At 42.0% G+C, this 21,470-nt stretch overlaps 1 protein-coding gene across 2 annotated transcripts in view; it reads right to left on the bottom strand.

Annotated features, from left to right (window-relative positions):
• The window catches only part of PRICKLE2 (prickle planar cell polarity protein 2), a 418,427-nt gene that overhangs the window by 228,662 nt on the left and 168,295 nt on the right, over window positions 1-21,470 (bottom strand). The window lies entirely within an intron of this gene.

The following is a 21,470-nucleotide window of genomic DNA, read 5'->3' as shown; positions in this document are numbered from 1 at the left end:
GGTTGAGAACCACTGTTATCAAAACCTTTGAAGTCAGGTTGTCTGTCCTTGTCATTGTTTACCTTCTGCCCAACGAAGGGCCTGGCACACAGAAGGTGGTCTACAGATACTAAGTCACTGCATAATGTCTTTCTGCAGCTCTATAGCTAAGAACATTGCTATTGTTGGTTAGATGGCTCTACGGGACCAGAATGAAATCTAAGTCTAAACCTTCTGTGTGCCATTACTTTAGATGTTTGGTTTCCATGACACAGCAGTCATCTTTACTCCTCCCTATTTCATTCAGAATGAATTGTTGATTTTAACCCCTAAAGACTTCTCAAATCTGTCTACCCTCCTCCTTTCTACTGCCACCCTTATTAGCCCAAACAAGAGACCTCTTTTTTTTTTTTTTTTTGTATGGACTGCAGACAAGCCTCCTGACTGCCATCCCAGTGCCCTCTCTGGTACCCTCCCCATCTGTTCTGCCTGAGACACCATAGAGATCGTTCAAAACCCAAATCTACTTATTCCAGGCTCTTAGAGGGCTTTTCATTGCTTATAAAGTAAGACTCCTTAACAGACCTTTGGAGACTTCATCGTTCTGCCCTGGCTAACTCCTGCAACCTCCTCCTCTCATCACTGGGGCTGCAGGTCTTTAAAAATGTCATGGCTGGCCTGACCTGTGGTGGCGCAGTGGATAAAGCGTTGACCTGGAAATGCTGAGGTTGCCGGTTCGAAACCCTGGGCTTGCCTGGTCAAGGCACATATGGGAGTTGATGCTTCCAGCTCCTCCCACTCTTCTCTCTCTCTGTCTCTCCTCTTTCTCTCTCTGTCTCTCCCTCTCCTCTCTAAAAAAATGAATAAATAAAAAAAAATTAAAAAAAAATGTCATGGCCTGAACTGTGGTGGTGCAGTGGATAAAGCGTCGATCTGGAATGCTGAGGTCGCCATTTTGAAACCCTGGGCTTGCCTGGTCAAGGCACATATGGGAGTGGATATTTCCTGCTACTCCCCCCTTCTCTCTCTCCTCTCTAAAATGAATAAAAAATTAAAAATGCCATGATCCTACCTGCCCCCTGGCCTTTGCATACACTGTTTCACATGTGTGGAACTCCACTGTCCTTCGTATAGACTAACCTTGGTGTTGCTTTTTCCTGGTACTTTCATCAAAGGTCACTGTGGAACCATGTTCCATCTTTTTCCTAGCCTTCATCCACAAAACCACCCTCAGAAAAGAGGACAGGTACCTTGTCTACTTTTGTTTGCTATTATAATCCCTGTGTCTGGTCTATGGTGGATGCTCAATGAATGTTTTTTGAATATGCTTGCATAATTAGTAGCTTAGAGAGACACTATTGGTGAATACAGAGGTTTTGCAGATGAGATGCACTAAGATAAGTGGTTAGGTGTATGAATTATGGAGTTCAAGTTCTAGCTCTTAACAGCTGTGATACCTTGGATAAAATAATCTCTCTGTGCCTCGGTTTTCTCATAAAGTGTGGAAAGAGTTCCTACCCTCACAGTATCCTTGTGGATAAAGTATATAAGCATATATAAAGTCTCTAAATAGTGTCTGGGATATAAAAAGTGCTATATAAGAATTTGCTGCTATCACTATCGTTAGTGGCATTTTTATTTATGTTTGATGGCTAACATCAAACATTTATGTTTGAGGTAACAGGCAAGTTCTTCAGCAGTCACACTGAATTCTTGAAAGTCCCAGATGAAGAGATCCACTTCCTCATTCTACAGACCCCATGTTAACCCCAAGGTCCTCTTCAGGTAGGCTAAAAGGTTTACAAATGGCCCTCTGACAGGTTCCACAGAAGGTTCCCGAGTTCTTCTTTTTGTTTGTTTTTTAGTGAACTGAGAGGCAGGGAAACAGACTCCTGCATGCGCCCAGACTGGGATCTACCCAGCAAGCCTCCTACTGGGCAATGCTATGCCAATCTGCTCTGTTGTTCAGCAACCAAGATAGCGCAGCATCTGAGGTGAGGCCATGAAGCCATCCTCAGCACCTGGGGCCAACTCGCTCAAACCCAGCCATGGCTGTGGGAAGGGAAGAGAGAGATAGAGATAGAGAGAGGAGGAAGAGGGGGAGGGGTAGTAAAACAGATGGTTGCTTCTCCTGTGTCCCCTGACCAGAAATTGAATCCAGGACGTCCACTGCTGGGCTGATACTCTGCTGCTGAGCCAGCCAGCTAGGGCCGGTTCCTGAGTTCTTAATAATAGCACTGCTCCTTCATCAACTCTGCACCTCCGAGCTCACTGCAGGAAGCTGAAGGGCCATCAGCACCTTGGCCATCAGATAACAGAAGATTGGATTTGTTTACAGTGCAATTAAAATCCAGCCTCCCTGGAAAGCGTAGTTCACCCTGTGGACCTTTTCCACTCAGAGACTATGAAAACATGAGTGAAAGTCGTTTCTAATCTCTTCATTAAACAGACACTTCTTGGAAGCACCTGAAGTGCCTGGGACTGTGTTAGGGGCAAAGGCTGGCAGCCACCACTTGTCACCAGAGCCTGAGCATGGATCACATTGTGATGAGCAGCTTTTACTAATCTCCTATACACTCCATGTTGTTATGGGGCTGCTCCTCTGATAGCACATGTCAGGCAAAGGCAAACAAAGCCTTTTATTCCTTGCATTTGTGTGCAGAATCATCCTTCCCAAAGGATAATTCCAATTCCAAACATAACTGCAGGTCAAATTCTATTGTGAAAAACTCCTAAAGCATATGTCAGGCAAAGATTTTGTTGCCTGCAATGAGCAGGCCATTTGGCTGAGATTTGGAAATCCTGTTGCCATATAATGATTCTGTTGTGTTGGGATTTGTTGTAATGGGATTGGCCTATAACTTAACTGAGAATTAGCAAAGGGCCACTTTTATTTCCTGAATCCTAGGGCCAGAGGGTACTGGCACCTGAGCCAACTTTCTCCTAATGAGGCAATTAACACTGCAACATGGTCTGCCTAAAACACATTTTACTGCTTTGCTCATCAGAAGGTAGGATGAGTAATAAAAAATCAAAAGGCAGCCAGACAAACATTAAAGAAAAGGGGAGAGAGTCTGTTGACAAGAGATTACTTTTACTCTCCCTTTATGTACTGAAAAAGGGCAGATCTCAACTCAAGACAGTTGGTTTTTTTTACAGAGACAGGGAAAGAGAGAGAGGGATAGACAGGGACACACAGACAGGAACGGAGAGAGATGAGAAGCATCAATCATCAGTTTTTCATTGTGACACCTTAGTTGTTCATTGATTGCTTTCTCATATGTGCCTTGACCGTGGGGCTTCAGCAGACCAAGTAACCCCTTGCTCGAGCCAGTGACCTTGGGTCCAAGCCGGTGAGCTTTGCTCAAACCAGATGAGCCTGCGCTCAAACTGGCGACCTCAGGGTCTCAAACCTGGGTCCTCTGCATCCTAGTCCAATGCTCTATCCACTGTACCACTGCCTGGGCAGGCTCAAGACACTTTTTAAAAAGTGTTCTACATGCCCAGGTTCTCCATGTACTGCATTACTTTCAGTCTGACCCAGCTAGAAGAACATGTATGTTATAATTAAAGATGCTGAGTCCTCTGGGTAATAGATCCAGGAAGGTAAGTCATCCTGCCACAACTCACTTAAAAGAGAAAATATTCAAAAAGATCAGCTAAAAAACTAGGCTTTGAAATGGCAAGGAGGGTGTTAGCCATTCAGGTTAGTACCTGGTATAGATGTTATGAGTTGAAATAAAGTAAAACATCTACAAGGGGTCCTCGGGTTACGACAGTCTCGACATACAACATTTCGAGTTTATGATGCTCACTCCCATAAAAACTTAAAAAATGTTGAGACGTGAATGTTTCGGCTTACGTCATTAGCATTATACTTTTTTTTACACTAATTTTTTTGTCATTTTTTCTGTAACCACAGTATATTGTACAGTACAGTATATTTATGTCCTTTTCCTTTTTTTCTGTGGCTTAGCTGTGTTTTTATGTTCTAGATCAGTGATAGTCAACTTGGTCCCTACCGCCCACTAGTGGGCGTTCCAGCTTTCATGGTGGGATGTAGCGGAGCAACCAAAATATAAATAAAAAGATAGATTTAATTATAGTAAGTTGTTTTATAAAGATTTATTTTGCCAAACTTAGTGAAAATCCGACATAAAGTACTTGGTAAGTAATTAATATTATATGCTTTAACTTGCTGTAACTCTGCTTTATAAATTTTATAAAGTAAAGTTACTTCCCTACTTTATAAATCACCATTACTGTGGAGCCAGTGGGCAGTTAGAAAATTTTACTACTAACAGAGATACAACAGTGGGCGGTAGGTATAAAAAGGTTGACTACCCCTGGTCTAGATTATGATTTTATACATATGTTAGGGTAGGTAAGTGACTTAGGCTAGGGTGGGTGTGTTTCGACTAATACCAAACTTTGGGTTACAGCATTGTCGTAGGAACAGAACTGTGTCGCCCCCAGACCACCTGTACTTGCCAGTCTACAGGATGTGTAAGAAGTTTGAACACCTGGGGGAAACAGTGTGTTTTCACTGTTCTCTTTTCAGGTTAACAATTGGCCTTATTGCCTTAAACCTAGAGGCATTTCATCTTTAAAAAAAATGTCAAGCAGGTACAGAAAAATATATTTGAAAATATAACTAACATACAATTTAAGATGTTTCTCGTTTCCTAATATTTCAGATATTGTCTACATGTTTAGGACCTTCAAAATAAAGAAGGACAAAGAGTGAACCATAAAAAAATATTTCCAATACTAGCATGAAAAAGAAAATATAAGCCCTAGGGATCTAAAAGTGAGTAAGCTTTCCTAGCTATCAAGATTTTAAACACATATATCTTTATGCTAATAACTTTTTTTTTTTTTTTGTATTTTTCTGAAGCTGGAAACGGAGAGAGACAGTCAGACAGACTCCCGCATGCGCCCGACCAGGATCCACCCGGCACGCCCACCAGGGGCAACGCCCTGCCCACCAGGGGGCGATGCTCTGCCCCTCCGGGGCGTCGCTCTACCGTGACCAGAGCCACTCTAGTGCCTGGGGCAGAGACCAAGGAGCCATCCCCAGCGCCCGGGCCATCCTTGCTCCAATGGAGCCTTGGCTGCAGGAGGGGAAGAGAGAGACAGAGAGGAAGGAGGGGGTGGACGTGAAGAAGCAAATGGGCGCTTCTCCTATGTGCCCTGGCCGGGAATCAAACCCAGGTCCCCCGCACGCCAGGCTGACGCTCTACCGCTGAGCCAACCAGCCAGGGCCGCTAATAACTTTTTTAAAACACAAATATTTTTTAAGCTAGTAAATTTGAGGTAGTAAATCCACTGCAATGGATTTATCTGATCAATGGACAGTGAAAGCTTGGGAAAAACCTAAATGTTCATCAACAAAAATCAGGATATAGCCATATAGAGGTAACACTATCCTGTCATGATCACTTAACTCATAGAAAAATGTTTCTTAAAGCATTTGTAGCACATGCTGGATATAAATATCTTCTTGATGGTCTTGAGTGCTCCTACATAAATGACTTATAATCCTGTAGACTTCTACTTTATTCTTTTTTTAATAATTTTTAATTGGGTTCTGAGACAGAGGAGGTGAGGAGAGAGAGAGAAGATGGGAAGAAAGAAAGGAGGGAAGGAGAGGGAGAGAGGGAAAGAGAGAGAAACAACATGCTGTTCCAATTATTTATGCATTTGTTGGTTGATTCTTGTATATGCCCTGATCTGGGATTGAACCCTCAACCTTGGTGTATCAGGACAATGCTCTAACCAATGAGCTACCCATCCAGGGCCACTTCATTCTTAACTAGGTCTGCAGAGTCCTTGATAAGGATTTTCTAAAAATTCGTTCATAATTTACAGCCAAATTGCCTAGAGAAAAATCTCCAGAATGATAGAGGACCTCCAAAAATCTATTTCTCCATAAAAGCAAAAAGAACACTACCAATATTGTCAAAATTAATATTTTCAGAACTCTGGAAATTAACCAAAGGCTTGCAATAACCAGCAGAGCATTTATTCGAGAAACAGCTGAATCTTGGTATGAACAGAAAAATGTATAGCATTTTAACTTGTACTATTCCCATCTTCCTCTCATTTCAGCAATAGCCCTGGAAACAGCAGTTTTGCAGGAATGGTAACTGTAAAGAACAGTTGCATATCAGTTATTGGAGGGGGACAGAAAGTATCGGATAGGGCTCCCTAGAGTCTCATCCCCAGAAACTTGTCACTACTTGACCAATCTGGAAATTGCCTGGAAAAAACCCAGTAACAGGGCCTATTTTCAGTTGACCTGAATCAGAGCTGGCACAGAAGGGAAAAAACCCTATCCTCAGGTGTTTGTTGAAAAGCAGCAATTGTTCAGCCTCACAGATGTTTATGACAATAATACCATTTGGGGAAATAATAGGCTTGCCAAAAAAAAAATCTAGAAAATAAGATGAATATAGGGGGATTTAAAAGGCTCCGGAGTATTTCTGGGGCTCTAGAAAGTCACAGATATGTGAAGGGCTGTGCACATGCCCATGAAAGACTCAAGAGGGCTCTCTCACCTCTAACTGACCTTGAAGATCTGCACAAGCAGGAAGTGAAAGCTAATGCAGAGTTATAAGCTGCCTGAGTGTTGAAGGTATGTAACAATACACATACACAGCCTGTTGGCAAGGGGGAGACTTATTTGTTCTATATATTTAACAATATATCTGTCCAATTCTTAGCTGGCCACTAAGGTAACTGAACAGGGATCTCTCAGTGACACACATGACAAAGAACAAAGCCATTATAGAATTCATCCAAAAAAGTCACTAAACAGACAACAAAAATCCCTTTGCGGGAACAGTTTTCAGAGTTGTAATATTATTTCAAATGTCTAGATTCCATTTCAAATTATGAGATATGAAAAGAAACAGAGGCTCTGGCCCGTTGGCTCAGTGGAAGAGTATTGGCCCGGCATGTGGGAGTCCTGGGTTTGATTTCTGGTCAGTATACACAGGAAAAGTGACCATCTACTTCTCTACCCGCCCCCTCCTCCTTCTTCTTCTCTCTTCTCTCTCTCCTCCCTTCCCACAGCCATGGTTCAAATGGTCCAAGCAGTTTGGCCCTGGGCACTGAGGATGGCTCCATGGCCTCTCCTCCCTTCCCATAGCCATGGCTCAAATGGTCCAAGCAGTTTGGCCCTGGGCACTGAGGACGGCTCCATGGCCTCACCTCGGGCACTGAAGGAATGCAGGTGCCGAGCAACAGTGCAGCTGCACTAGATGGAGAGAGCATTGCCTGCTAGGGGGCTTGCTGGGTGGATCCCAGTTGGGGCCCAGGCAGGAGTCTGTCTCTGCCTCCCTGCCTCCTGCCTTTCACTTAATTTAAAAAATGAAAAGAAAAGAAAAGAAAAAGGAAGGTGTGGTTCATATATGGGGGGAAAAGCATTCAGCATAAACTACACCCATGGAAGCTCAAATATTAGATTTACTTTATGAAGACTTTAAATGTACTATTATAAATATGTTCAAGGAACTAATAGAAAACTTGTTTAAAAATGCATAAATTATAAAGAAAAGTATGAAAATAATGGCTACTGGTCCTGCAGGGTTGGCTCAGTGGTAGAGCATTGGCCCAGTGTTTGAATGTCTTGGGTTCAAGTCCCCATCAGAGCACAAGGGAGAAGTGACTATCTCATTATCCACCTCTTCCCCCTCCCTTCTCTCTCTCTGTCTCTTTTCTCCTCCTGCAGAAATGGCTCAATTGATTTGAGTGCATTGGCCCTGGGCACTGAGGATGACTCCATGGAGCCTCTGCCTCAGATGCTAAAAATAACTTGGTTGAGAGCACGGCCCCAGATGGGCAGAGCATCAGCCCCAGATAGGGATTGCTGGGTGGACCCCAGTTGGGTTGCATGTGGGAATCTGTCTATCTCACCTCCTCACACTTAGAAGAAGAATACAAGAAAGAAAGAGAAAAGAAAGAAAACAATGTCTATTAAGTAGAGAATATCAATAAAAGATAAAAATTAAGAAAGAAAAAGAACCCAAACCACCCAAATTGAAATGTTTGAGTTGAAAAGCACAATAAAAAAATGTCACCAGAGAGGTTAAAGAACAAATTTGAGCTGGCAGAGAAAACAATCAGTGAGTTTGAAGAGAAACCAACTGAGACGATCTATTCGAGTCTGAGAAATAAGAATAAAACAAAAAAGAATGTGAAAAAATAACAAAAGCCTCAGGTACCTGGAGGACACCATCAAATGTACCATAATAAGGGTCTCAGGAGAGGTGAGAAAGGATCAGAAAGAATACTGTATTTCCCCATGTATAAGACACTCCCATGTATAAGACACACCTTAATTTGGGGACCTGAAATATGAAAAAAAAATGTATTACCTAAAGTTATTGAACTCAAGTTTTATTCATCATAAAATTCATACAACTCCTCATCACTGTCAAAACTCCCCTCCATTAGCTTGTGCTCATCGGTATCTGATGCTGAATCTCTGTCTTCATATACTGCCTCATCCTCAGTTACATCTATGGCATTTGAAATGCCACACTTCTACAACCACTGTATAAGACACACCCAGTTTTAGACCCCAAATTTTTCAGAAAAAGGTGTGTCTTATACATGGGGAAATATGGTATGTGAAAAATTAATGGCCCCGAACTTCCCAGATTTGCTGGAGAAGATTAATTTAAACATTCAAGAAGCTTAAGGAATCCAAGTAGGGTAAACTCAAAAATACCTACTCCTAGCCACAACATAATAAAACTTTCAAAGTCAAAGACAAAGGAATGTAAAAGCTGCAGGAGAAAAAAGTGGCTCCTTTTGTACAAGAGATCCTCAGTAATACTTAGAGCTAATTTCTCGTCAAAAACCACAAAAGCCAGAACACATTGAAATAGTATATCCCAAGTGCTGAAAGATAAAAGCTGTTAGCCGAGAACCATCGAAACTATCCATCAAAAACAATAAAGAAACTGAGAAACAAATATTTGGAGCATCTGTTCCTAGTAGGCCTTGCAAGAAATACTAAAGGAATTACTTAGACTGACAGTCACATGAGAAAATTTTAATTTGGACCCTTTCCTTATACCATACATTAAAATGAACCCAAAATGAATTAGAGACTCAAGAGATAAACTGTAAAACTCTTAGAAGAAATAAATCTTCATGACCTTGGATTAGACAATAGTTTCTCAGATATAAAATCAGAAGCATAAACAACAATAAAAACATAAATCAGAGTTCATCAAAATTTGTTCTTCAAAAAATTCTATCAAAAAATCTGAAAGATAACTCATAGAATAAGAGAAAATATTTGTAAAGCATATCTCTGATAAAGGACTTGTATTCAGAATGTATAAGGAACTCTTACAAGTCAACAATAAAAAGTGAAATAATCTAAATTAAAAATGGACAAGGATTGTAATAGATATTTCTTCCAAGAAGATATACAAATCGCCAATAAACATTTGGAAAGATGCTAACATCATAAGTCACCAGGGAAATACAAATCAAAACCACAATAACACCACTTCACAAACACTAGGACATCTATAATAAAACAGACACACGTTATAAAACACTAGAACTCTCAGATATTCTCAGTGTGATTATAAAATGGTACAGCTGCTTTGGAGAACAGTTTGACAGTTCCTCAAAAAGTTAAGGGGGCGGCAAAATGGCGATGGAGTAGGCGGACATACCAACTTCCACCTCCCAGAACCAAAGTGGATTACAACTTAATTTTAAGAACCATCATCTGGAAAAACCAACTTTGGACTAAACTAAGAGGACTCTTCAACCAACGAACACTGAAGAAGCCACACTGAGGCTGGAGGGAAAAGTGAAAATGTAGATAGGGTTGCCCAGCTCCCAGGAGCAAACGGCAGCCCAGAGAGACTCGCGTGGTGGGAAGTGAGTTTAGTGGAGAGGGGAGCGTCCTGGGCCCCAGGAACAAAGCCCCAGCCTGCAGCTCCAGAGCCTAGAAGAGGTGTAGGGACAGTATTTAGCTATGAAACAAGTCAGGATACTGTTTGTGAGAAAGACAGATTTCTCAGACCCAGGATTCTTCTTAAAGGGACCACGCAGAAAACCTCTCTCACTATCACTCACCTGGGGCTCTGGGGGAAGGGTGAGAAGAGAGGACTCGAGCAGAAGGAAGAGAGTGTAATCTAGGAGGCACAAGAAGAAACACTTTGAGGGACAGCCACCCTAAACTCTGGGCTGAGTCACTCCCCAAATTTGAAGTGAATTATTTCCCCTGGAAACAGCAATACCAGCAAAGGGAAGCAGGACACCAGCCAAACAAGCTCTCTCGTGGCACTCAGAGCAGAGTTGCTTAGGGAGCTTTCTAGACTACAGTATTGAGTACTAGGGTCTGAGCTGTAGCACCCCCACCCACACGGTTGAGGGCTCACCAGAGGGCGGGTGGCAGCAGGAGGCAGAAGCGCGGTTCCATCGACAAGGGCAGAAGCCAGCCAGCCACGACTGAGGCCCGGGTGTGAGCTCAGTCTCGCCCAGAGGGGGCGGAGGAGACACGCGCAAGTGGTCAGGCCCAACTGCGGGCCTGCCTGCAATCCCGCCTGCAGAGGAAGGGCAGGAGCCCCAGAAGGGGCAGAGACCCACCGCTGAGTAAGGGTACAGGGGTGGCAGCCTCACCCAACCTGAGGAACCGAGGTTTGCAGCCTGACGCGTGAGCTGGCTCTTACGGTGGGAGGTGGGGTGAAAGCCCAGAACAGGCAGATTCTTGCAACGGAGCACACCACGGTGGGTGGCGCCCAGGCTTGCACCCGACCAGAGTGGGCTCCTCCTGCAGGGGCAGGGCGAAAGCAGGGAAACAGGCGGAGACCCGCAGCTGAGCAAAGGTGCTCACCCCTGCCTGTGATGCCAAGGCTTGCAGCCCAGGCACAATGCATAACCCTACCTGCAGGGGCAGGCTGAAGACGAGGCCGCTAAAGCTTGCAGGCCCTGGGCAGGTGATCACAGCCCCTCCCATGGAGGAGAGGTAGAAACTGCAGTGACAGCCCCAGTGGGCTGGCAACGGCAACGTACATAACCAAATGCCCTAGGCAGCAGCGGCAGAGGGGGTAGCGAGCCTGTAGACAGACGACACCTAGGGAACACAGAGGCCACACCCATTGGACTCCAGAGGCCAAAACCCTCTTATACACAGATGAAATGGGAAGGCAGAGAAATGCAACACAAATGAATCAAGAGAAACCCCCAGGAAAGGACATGAATGAGTCAGATATAACCAAATTACCAGATGCAGAGTTTAAAATAACGATTGTTAGGATGCTCAAAGATATTAGAACAATAATAGATGGTCATTTCAAACACTTAAATAAAGACATAGCAAATATAAAAAAGGACATTGAAATAATAGAAAAGAATCAGTCAGAAATGACAAATACAATATCAGAAATGAAGACCACAATGGAAGAAATTAAAAGCAGGATGGATGAAGCTGAGGATTGAACCAGTGAGTTAGAGGACAAAATAAGTGAAGGCATGGAAGCAGAGCAGAAAAAAGAAGAGAGACTCAAAAAGTCTGAGGAAACTCTAAGAGAGCTCTGTGACAACATGAAGAGAAATAACATCCGCATCATAGGGGTTCCTGAAGAAGAAGAAGAGAAAGAACAAGGGATAGAGACTTTGTTTAAACATATCATAGCTGAAAACTTCCCTCAATTAAGGCAGAAAAACATCTCACAAGTTCAAGAAGCACAGAGAACTCCATTAATGAGAAACCCAAAGAAATCTACACCAAGACACATCATAATTACAATATGATAAGTGATAAAGAGAAAATCTTAAAAGCTGCTAGAGAAAAAAAGGCTATCACCTACAAAGGAGCCCCCATAAGAATGATATCTGATTTCTCAAAGGAAACATTTGAGAACAGAAGGGAATGGCAAGAAATAGTCAAAGTAATGCAGAACAAGAGCCTATAACCAAGACTACTTTATCCAGCAAGGCTATCATTTAAAATTGAAGGAGAAATAGAAAGCTTCCAAACAAACAACAACAAAAAAAAAAAACTCAAGGAATTCACTATAACTAATCCAATACTGCAAGAAATGTTAAGGGGCCTGTTGTAAACAGATCAAGGGGGAAAAAGAATATAGCAAAAGAGGAATACAGCTTTAAAGAATAAAATGGTTCCTGACCAGGTGGTGGCGCAGTGGATAGAGTATTGCACTAGGACGCAGAGGACCCAGGTTCGAGACCCCCAAGTTGCCAGCTTGAGCACAGGCTCATCTGGTTTGAGCAAAGCTCACTAGCTTGGAACCAGGGTCTCTGGCTCGAGAAAGGGGTTACTTGGTCTACTGAAGGCCTGTAGTCAAGGCACATTATGAGAAAGCAATCAATGAACAACTAAGGTGAAGCAACGAAAAACTGATGACTGACACTTATCATCTCTCTCCATTCTTGTCTGTTCCTATTTATCCCTCTCTCTAACTCTCTCTCTGTCTCTGAAAAAAAAAGAATAAAATGGAATAAACAACTACATATCAATAATAACCTTAAATGTAAATGGATTAAATGATCTGATCAAAAGACATAGGGTAGCTACATGGATAAGAAAACAGGTCTCGTACATATGCTGTCTACAAGAGATGCACAGACTGAAGGTAAAAGGATGGAAAAAAACATTTCATGCAAATGAAAATGAAAAAAAAGCTGGGGTAGCAATACTTATATCAGACAAAATGAACTTTAAAAGAAAGACTATAGTAAGAGATAAAGAAGGTCACTACATAATGATAAAGGGAGCAATCCAACAGGAAGATATAGCCATTATAAATACTCACCTAATATAGGAGCACCTAAATATAAAGCAGACTTTGATGGATATAAAGGGCGAGATCAACAGCAATACTATAATAGTAGGGGATATCAATGCCCCACTAACATCACTAGATAGATCCTCAAGAAAGAAAATTAACAAAGAAACAGCAGACTTAAAGGACACACTAGGTCAGGGGTCACCAAACTTTTTACACAGGGGGCCAGTTTACTGTCCCTCAGACCATTGGAGGGCCACCACATACAGTGCTCCTCTCACTGACCACCAATAAAATGGTGCCCCTTCCAGAAGTGCAGTGGGAGGCCGGATAAATGGCCTCAGGGGGCCGCAGGCGGCCCGTGCACTATAGTTTGGGGATGGCAGCACTAGATCAACTGTATCTAATAGATATCTTTAGAACATTTCACCCTAAAGCAGCAGAATATACATTCTTTTCAAGTGCTCATGGTATATTCTCTAGGATAGACCACAAGTTAGGGCACAAAAGTGGTCTCAACAAATTTAAGAAGATTGAAATCATATCAAGCATTTTCTCTGATCACAATGGCATGAAACTAGATATCAACCACAACAGAAAAACTGAAAAATACTCAAACACTTGGAAACTAAATATCATGTTATTAAATAATAAATGGGTTAACAATGAGATCAAAGAAGAAATAAAAAAATTCCTAGAAATGAATGATAATGAGTATACATCAACTCAAAATGTATGGGACACAGGCCCTGGCCGGTTGGCTCAGTGGTAGAGCATCGGCTTGGCGTGCGGGAGTCCCAGGTTCAATTCCCGGCCAGGGCACACAGGAGAAGCGCCCATCTGCTTCTCCACCTCTCCCCTCTCTCCTTCCTCTCTGTCTCTTTCTTCCCCTCCCGCAGCCAAGGCTCCACTGGAGCAAAGTTTGCCCGGGTGCTGAGGATGGCTCTGTGGCCTCTCAGGCGCTAGAATGCCTCAGGCGCTAGAATGGCTCTGATTGTGGCAGAGTGATGCCCCAGATGGGCAGAGCATCGCCCCCCGGTGGGCATGCCGGGTGGATCCCGGTTGGGCGCATGCAGGAGTCTATCTGACTGCCTCCCCGTTTCCAACTTAGGAAAAATACAAAAAATAAAATAAAAATTTATGGGACACAGCAAAAGCAGTCTTAAGAGGGAAGTTTGCAGCATTACAGGCATACCATAAGAAGCTAGAAAAAGCTCAAATAAATAACTTGACCCTGTACCTGAAAGAACTATACAAAGAACAGCAAGTAAAGCCCAGAGCTAGTAGAAGGAAGGAAATAATAAAGATCAGAGCAGAAATAAATGACATAGAGGCTAAAAAAACAACACAGAGGATCAATGAAACCAAGAGCTGGTTCTTTGAAAAGGTAAACAAGATCGATGAACCTTTAACCAGTCTCACCAAGAAAAAAAGAGAGAGGACTCAAATAAATAAAATTAGAAATGAGAGTGGAGAAATAACAACTGACACAACAGAAATACAAAATATTGTAAGAAAATACTATGAAGAACTGTATGCCAAAATATTAGACAACCTAGATGAAATGGACAAATTCCTTGAAACATATAATCTTCCAAAAATTAATCTGGAAGAATCAGAAAACCTAAACAGACCAATTACAACAAATGAGATCAAAACAGGTATCAAAAAACTCCCAACAAAGGAAAGTCCGGGGCCTAATGGCCTCACAAGTGAATTCTACCAAATATTCAAAGAAGAACTAACTCCTATTCTTCTCAAGCTATTTCAAAAAATTCAAGAGGAAGGAACACTTCTAAGCTCCTGTTATCAGGCAAGCATAACTCTGATTCCAAAACCAGGCAAAGACAATACAAAGAAAGAAAATTATAGGCCAATATCCCTGATGAATTTAGATGCTAAAATTCTCAACAAAATATTAGAAAACCGGATCCAGCAATATATGAAAAAAATCATACATCATGATCAAGTGGGATTTATTCTGGGGAGGCAAGGCTGGTACAATATTTGCAAATCAATCAATGTGATTCATCACATAAACAAAAGGAAGGAGAAAAACCACATGATAATTTCAATAGATGCAGAAAAAGCATTTGAAAAAATCCAGCACCCATTCATGATCAAAACTCTCAGCAAAGTGGGATACTGGGAACATAACTCAACATGATAAAGGCCATCTATGACAAACCCACAGCCAACATCATAATTAATGGGCTAAAATTAAAAGCAATCCCTTAAGATCAGGAACAAGGCAGGGGCGCCCCCTTTCACCACTCTTATTCAACATAGTTCTAGAAGTCCTAGCCACAGCAATCAGACAAGAAGAAGAAATAAAAGGCATCAAAATTGGAAAAGAAGTAAAACTATCATCCTTTGCAGATGATATGATATTGTATAAAGAAAACCCTAAAGTCTCAGTCAAAAAACTACTGGACCTCATAAATGAATTCAACAAGGTGGCAGGATATAAAATTAATACTCAGAAATCAGAGACATTTTTATACACCAACAATGAACTGTCATAAAGAGAAATTAAGAAAACAATCCCCTTCACTATTGCAGCCAAAAATAAAAAGTACCTAGGAGTAAATTTAACCAAGGAGATTAAAAGACTTGTACTTGGAAAATTATAAAATATTGATTAAATAAATCAAGGAAGATACAAACAAGTGGAAGCACATACCATGCTCATGGTTAGGAAGAATGAACATCATTAAAATGTCTATATTACCCAAAGCAATTTATAAATTCAATGCAATACCAATTAAAATACCAATGACATACTTCAAAGATATAGAACACATATTCTAAAAATTTATATGGAACCAAAAAAGAACACAAATAGCCTCAGCAATCTTGAAAAGGAAGAATAAAGTGGGAGGTATCACACTTCCGGACATCAAGTTATACTACAAGTCCATTGTATTTAAAACAGCCTGGTACTGGCATAAGAACAGCATATAGATCAATGGAACAGAACAGAGAACCCAGAAATAAACCCATACCTTTATGGTCAATTGATATTTGACAAAGGAGGTAAGAGCATACAATGGAGTAAAGACAGTCTCTCTGTAACTAACAATGTTGGGAAAATTGGACATCTACCTGCAAAAAAATGAAACTAAACCACCAACTTACACCATTCACAAAAATAAACTCAAAATGGATAAAAGATTTAAATGTAAGCCGTGAAACCATAAGCATCTTAGAAGAAAACATAGACAATAAGCTCTCTGACATCTCTCGTAGCAATATATTTGCTGATTTATCTCCATGGGCAAGTGAAATAAAAGACAGGATAAACAAATGGGACTATATCTAACTAAAAAGCTTTTGCACAGCTAAAGACAATAAGAACAAAATAAAAAGACAAACTACACAATGGGAGAACATATTTGACAATACATCTGATAAGGGGTTAATAACCAAGATTTATAAAGAACTTGTAAAACTCAACACCAGGAAGACAATCCAATCAAAAATGGGCAAAAGAAATGAATAGACACTTCTCCAAAGAGTACACACAGATGGCCAACAGGCATATGAAAAAATGCTCAACATCACTAATCTTTAGAGAAATGCAAATTAAAACCACAATGAGATATCACCTCACACCAGTCAGAATGGTGCTCATCAACAAAACAACACAGAATAAGTGCTGATGAGGATGTGGAGAAAAGGGAACCCTCCTGCACTGCTGGTGGGAATGCAGACTGGTGCAGCCACTGTGGAAAACAGTATGGAGATTCCTCAAAAAATTAAAAATTGAACTGCCTTTTGACCCAGCTATCCCACTTTTAGGAATATACCCCAAGAACACGAAAGCACTGTTCCAAAAGGAGAAATGCACCCTCATGTTTATGGCAGCATTGTTCACAATAGTGAAGATCTGGAAACAGCCCAAGTGTTCATCAGTGGACGAGTGGATTAAAAAGCTTTGGTACATATATACTATGGAATACTACTCAGCCATAAGAAATGATGACATCGGATCATTTACAACAACATGAACGGACCTTGATAACATTATACTGAGTGAATAAGTAAATCAGAAAATACTAAGAACTATATGAATCCATACATAGGTGGGACCTAAAAAGAAGATTCAGAGACATGGACAAGAGGGTGGTGATTACAGGGGGGGGGGGGTATGGGAATGGCACAAAGAAAACCAGTTAGGATGTGACGGAAGACTATTTGACTTTGGGTGATGGGTATGCAATATAATCAAATATCAAAATAACCTGGAGATGTTTTCTCTGAACCTATGTACCCCGATTTATCAATGTCACCCCATTAAAATTAGTAATAATACAAAAATAAAAAGTAAATGTAGGATTATCACATAGCACAGCAATTCCACTCCTAAAAATATATCCAAGAGAGAGGAAAGTGTAGGTACAAATATTTTGCAAATACAGCAGCATATTCATAGCGGCCAAAAGTGGAAGTAATCCAAATGCTCATCAACTGACAAGTGGAAAACAAAATGTGGTAAGTTCATACAATGGAATATGATTTAGTGGTAAGAAGTAATGAATTCTGATACATACTACAACATAGCTGAACCTTGAAAACATTATGCAAAGTGAAATAAGCCAGCGATAAGAAAACAGAGATTGCATGATTCTATTTACATAAAATGTCCAGAACAGGCCAATCTGAAGGCAGGAAGAAGTAGTAATTAGCATGGGCAGAGGGCAGGGGGCAATGGGAAATGGTGGTTAATGAGTACAGGTTTTCTTTTTGAAATTAGGTAGTAGTTTGGGTTGTACAACTCTGTAATTATACTAGAACCTACTAAAATGTTCATTTTAAAAAGGAAATTATATGATATGTAAATCATAGGTTCAATAAAGCTGTTTTATTTTAAAAGCTGATAGGAATGAGGAAAAAAAATAAATTATCAGTATTCTGGACACTTATGTAACACTTCATAACATGTCTCATTAACTGTGTGACCCTTAAAATGATTTCACCTCTCTGTGCCTCAGTAGCCTCATCTGTAAAATGGGCACAGTAACAGTAATTACTTAAAGGGACAGTTTTGAGGATTAAATGCATGAGCTATTATTGGGAGAGGAGGAGATTAGGCTTCCTCTGACCTTAGGAAGAAGAAAGAAGGGGAAGATGCTGGAGCAGGTAGGTCTAGAATTCTAGAAGAACAAAGCTGAGGCTCCAAGTCATGAGGACCCCTATATTTTTGTGTTGAGGGAAACAAATAGGGGGTACAGTATAGGAAAGAGGGATCCCTTTGAAGTCACTACAGCAAAGATGACAAACATAAGAGAGGCCAGCTGACGTAGAAACCAACTCTGTGCCAGGATAGCACACACAGCACCCAGAACGAAGGACAGAAAACTGAATGGCCAGGCCTTTTCAGGGCTATTAAGTGGCTGGGGCTGTGGGCAAGGAAATACGGAGGAAGGGAAGACGAGTTTGATCAGAAAGGTTCCTGAGGAATTGGCAATGACATTTCAGTCCAGGAGAGAGGGAGGAGGGGCTACCAACGGAGGCAAGTACTAGTTCCCTGAAATTTCTTAAAATAGATGGTTGATCTGAAGCAAAGCTTACTCATACAGTAGGAAAAAACAAGGATTCTTTAACCCAAAAATAAGAAAAATCAATGATGACGTGTTAATTGTCTCACTAATTTTATTTCTTTCAACCTTTTCTCTCTAAACTCTTTTTCTCCCAGACTTTACTATTGTCAGATACTCCTGTTGTTTAACTCAAACTTCCCCAAATTTGTTTGATCATCAATTCCACTCTTTCCAGAGAAACATTCCTAACCTAATTCAAAAGTGGGATCCTGAGGGAAGGAGGCATTCTCTACAACAAACAGATGTGCAACTAGAACCCCAAAGAGGGTGGGGAAGGAAGCGACTCCACTGAGACCTCGGTTCTGTTCCCTCTGTGCTGCCGACTGAGTGAATTCTCCAGGCACCACTCACGTGGAGTGCAGTCCTGAAGCTAACCACCAGACAAGGGATCCTGAAGGCATTTTTCTGGACATCAAAACAGGCATATGTAACAGTTTACAAGGCATCTGGGCATGCTGAGCTATAAACGTGAGATGGCATCATGTTACCAACCTCAGTGCTCAGCTCTGCTGTGTCAAACCTCTTCCTGTTGGTGGATGTCTCCCCCAACAAACATCCAAGCCAGTTCTGTGATGTTTCAATACTTTCCCAGATTGGACAGGGCTCATCTGGGTTTCTAAGGCTGAGCCCTGTTCTTTGTAGAACTTCTATTCTGTATTTAGATCCATACTCTTTCCCCATCCCACAGAACAGGTGGCTACATGCTTGCACTGGAGAAGAACAGTCCTGCCTTCTAGTCTGGAGCCTCATCTCGTCCGCTCACCTTGCCCTCCAACTCCGGCACTGGGAGGCCCAACACGCGGCAAGGTCTGCACCTCTGCAGAACTAGAGGGTCACCTGCCTGTTCCCTGGACACTCCTTTTTGCCTTTTCATGAAGGTTAGTTATATCAAGTAATACTGCAGCCTGCAGACCAGATCCGCAGGCCCTGACCTGAGTGGGGTCGAGAGGGACAGATGGCAGCATGGACATGTCAGACGTCACACACAGCTCCTGCAGAGCATCCCTCCTTTAGCATTGGAAAGATGTTAGATGACTAATTTACTTCAAAATATACTGCTCACAAAAATTAGGGGATATTTCCAAGATGATTATGAAGCGATACAATATCCCCTAGTTTTTGAGCAGTGTACATCTGCATAATTACGGTGACCTCATGTATGTGCTGGTTGGCTTGGCCTTAGTTTTAGGGGTTGTCAGCTAATGTGCTATCAAGAATACATAGACTCGGGGGGCCAGTTAGCACCTCATCAAAAAGTGCCATAGTCTAGTGTCAGCTACCATATGTGTGCTTCTCTTAGCTGAGCTCAATCAACAACCAGCAGTTGTTAATTAGCCTCAGAGATGCCAAAACAGGTTTTTATTGGTGGAACAATAACTTGTTAATTAGCATAATGGGTGTCAGAGAGAGGGTGTCACTGTTGAAATCCAAGGTATTTAGGATGTGTGCAGTGGCTAAAGTCGTCTGGATACCTTTCTCATCTCTGCATGAACTGAGAATAAGATTCCACCTGGGCCTGTACCCTGCTCCGCTTATACTGCTGCCCCTGCCAGGGTATAGGCCCTGGTTTGAGAGATTTTCTAGCTGATGAGTCCAAACTAGAGGAGACAATCTACATTTGTGTGTGATGCTGGGATCACCTTAAATGAACCTTCGGTCCGGGGTGTGGTGGAAGTATTTAAAACAATGGTTCTCTACATTGGCTCAACATGGGCATTGAATGAGGAGCTCTTAGAATCTCTATGGCCAGGCCTCACCCAGACCAACAATGTGGGAGTCTCTGGAGGGAAGATGGGTACCCACAGATCTACAAGGTCCCCCCAGTAATTCCAGGGAGTAGTACTGTACAGCACAGCATGCTGGGATGCACCGACTTGCAGAATGCGTTTCTGAGCTGTTTGGAGCCTGCTCTGCTAATGAATATTCATTCACTAAATGTCTGTATATGTGGGGGAATTTGGTCTCACGCCTCCTTTCATCAGACTCAAAGCAAGGTTATAGAAGAAGAGCTAACACTCACCAGTTGTAACTCCTTTGGCAGCTTCCAAATGAATCTTGGAAGTTATCAAACTGACGTTGGTCAGCTCATAACAGGGGCCAGCTCCCCATCTCTCTCATAAGAAAGGAAAGGAGAGAACAGCTTCTCCCTAAAAGACCACCTTTCTCTCTCTACAGGTTGTCTCTTAAATCAGCTTGGGTTGGGGTGAAGCCAACAAGGCCCAATTTAATCTCATCTCTTCTTATAGCCTGTCCTATTTGTAACAGCTTCTCTATGTCACAGCCCCATCCTGATGGATGCCTGTCACTTGCATGTCACCCTCACCAACTGAAACAGAGCCCTTTGACGAGGCCGACTTCTGAACTAGGTACATGGGGTACCTGTGCTCTGTCCCCACTCTGGGTCTGGAACAAGAGGGGATAACTTCCACTAGGCCAAACATCCTTCTATTATAAATACAAACCACAAGTGGGCACATACAGGTATGAGAGGAGGAACCAAAGCCAATGGCACATACAGGTATGAGAGGAGGAACCAAAGCCAATGGCACATACAGGTATGAGAGGAGGAACCAAAGCCAATAATCTCAGCAAATGCCTTGACACACATTTACACTCAGTTGTCAAGAAGAAAGCTGGAAGTGCTACCCCTCATCTTGTCTCCCCTGTCCCCTAACAAAGCAAAGCTGCTGAGCACAGGGCTCATCTCCACACTAAGCAAACTGCCTCACCCGGGGAAATTGCCTCTGTTATTACCACATCAGGGTCCTATCCACGTTACTAACAGGCATCCATCAGGAGAGGGCTGTGAAATAAACAGACAGTTACAAATAGGACAGGCTACATTTACAGGAAAGGAGAACAAGAAGAGATGAGATTAAATTTTCTGTGCTTTTAATCTTGCATGTCACTCTGACCAACTGAAATAGTTTATTGTGTCTCTTTTCCACCCACAGTGTGCTTGCTGAGTTCTCCTAGCAGAGACTGTGGTCGACAAGAACACTATGTGAATTCAAAGCACAAAACAGACTCTCATGTTACCCTTCTGGAAAGAAAAAAATAGATCATAATTATTAGGGACCAAATTGTGTCCCCCAGCCCCCAA

Source organism: Saccopteryx bilineata, chromosome 10 (assembly GCF_036850765.1).
Source record: "Saccopteryx bilineata isolate mSacBil1 chromosome 10, mSacBil1_pri_phased_curated, whole genome shotgun sequence".
Classification (NCBI taxonomy): domain Eukaryota; kingdom Metazoa; phylum Chordata; class Mammalia; order Chiroptera; family Emballonuridae; genus Saccopteryx; species Saccopteryx bilineata.
This window is presented reverse-complemented; position numbering and strand designations above follow the sequence as displayed.